Below are 2,178 nucleotides of genomic sequence, written 5' to 3'. Positions count from 1 at the left end.
AGGCATTTGTTGAGTCCCTCACTTGTTAATGATTCCAAAATTACTTGGTGTTCACTTATCTTGGTACACGTTGTGCTCCCTTAGGAAAATGTAAATTTCTTGAAAGCAGAGACTTTTGTATATTTCTTTGTATTCCCAATGACTAACACTATATACTGAACACAGATGTTTTTCTTTTTACTTGTATTTACATGTCCACTATGCCTGGCACACAGTAAGAACTTAATAAATACCTGTTGACTTGTTCTTGCCTAGGTGGTTAAAAAGTGCTTGCCGAATGGGAAGGTCACACTGGCACAGTATGGACTTGAATATGGATTTCTTACTCCAAGGCCAGTGATCTACTGAATGAAAAAAATTAGAGGACTGGACACATGAAGAAGGCTAAAAGATGAAAAGAGAGTACAATGTGAAGGAAGCCAAATGGAGTCTAGCCCATGAACAAAGGCTTTTCAGCAAGCTGGAAAGACTCATAGTAGGTCATTGCTGCTATTACCATTTACCCTGACCAAAGTCAGAGCTTACAAACCCTGTGAAAGAGTACTTGCTGACAAAAACAAACTATGTCCCCTGCTCCAACCCTCCCTTACATCTCACTGACTTGGGACTAATTGCTTTGAAAAGTTTTCTATTTCAGGATTTACTGCAATTTATTTGGTTACTTTCAAGAATTGTCTTTGTTCCTAGGGTAACAACACATCATGCAGAGCCCAAGGGGTTCATCTCCCATAAAGGGGCTCATATCCTATTAAGGGGACCAAACTGTGGCTTAGTGGAGATCAGGTTCATTCCAAAGGAGGGTGGTCTTTAAAGGAAGAGTTCTAGTTTTTTTTTTTTCTCATTATTTCTTGCTATAACTTATTCCCCAGCCCTGAAGCCTTGGGGAAAAAATGACTTAAAGTTTGGCTCATTTCTAGTGTCCAAAAAAAGGTTAGAAAGGCACTCACTGTACAGCGTAGATTAGATAGAGGACAGCTATTTATTTCCTACACACACACACTCAACGCTTAGAGTACAAATTGACAAAGGTTTAAAACATAAAACAATAATCCCCTATTTCCTATTATACTCTCCTGGAAGGTTAGTATTTAAAAATCAAAACATGAGACATTTTGTTAGACTGCTAGGAGTCTTTTCATGTTCACCTCCACTCTACACTGTCCAAACAACTCCCTCAAAGTCCATTATATCCTAGTAAACCAAGAAATGGCTTGATTTTATTTTTCTGTCAATGGTCGTCTCTGAGAAAGGTGCAATTGCACAAAGTTTCTACTGCTACAAATCAACTCCTGCTGAGAGAACCAGGAACTTACTACCTTTTGAATGAATGTAAGAATGAAACATTTATTAAGTGCTTACTATGTGCAAAGAGCTGTGCTAAGCACTGGGGATACAAATAGAAAAGACAGTTGCTACTATTAACAAGTTTACATTTTAATGGAGGAGACAACATATGGAAAGTTTCAGGTGCAAGTCAGATGAAAAGGTCCCCCGGTCCATAGGGCAGTGGCAAAGCAGATGTCAATGCTTCTTCTTCTTTAATGTTGTTTCCACTGATAAAATCTTACTAGTTTCTGATGTTGAACCATTTGACAATGCCAAGAACTTTCTTTTCTGGGCTTTTGGAAGCTGTTGCTGCAGCACCTGCTACAGCAGTTCCCAGGCTGCAGGTTTACGGAAGTTAGTGCCCAGAATGATGTCTGCAGACATTTATCTGGAAACTTTGCTGTTCCAAAGGTTCTTGGGTTCAGGGTCCTGGGCTGAGAGGAGGTGGTTGTTGAGATGGTAGTTTAACTGACCCAGTGCAATATCCTCAGGGTTTCCTTGCTACTTCAATTAGAATGACTTCCCTTCCCTGTGGGTGTTAGTTGGTTGGCAATCGGTGTGGATGGTGCCCCTTTCTTTATAAGAACTGCTTTCCCAGATGATGGCTGTGAAAGCTGGGCTGGAAGGAAAAACGGGTGATCCGGCAAGCAGGTGGGGGTCAGGGGGTGGGAGTGGGAGCTGCTGTTTCCAGATGTCCTAGAATCAGATGTCTGTGCAGTGCATAAGTGAATAGTTAGAAGAAAGGTCCAAGTCAATACTAAATGAGGTTAAAGATAAAAAACTAAAGAGTGTAATTACAGCAGTTCTTACAAGTTCTTTTCTTAAAAAAGGGGAAATGGAGAAATAAAAGGA

Source organism: Notamacropus eugenii, chromosome 5 (genome assembly GCF_028372415.1).
Source record: "Notamacropus eugenii isolate mMacEug1 chromosome 5, mMacEug1.pri_v2, whole genome shotgun sequence".
NCBI lineage: Eukaryota > Metazoa > Chordata > Mammalia > Diprotodontia > Macropodidae > Notamacropus > Notamacropus eugenii.
Note: the sequence above shows the minus strand (reverse complement) of the source record.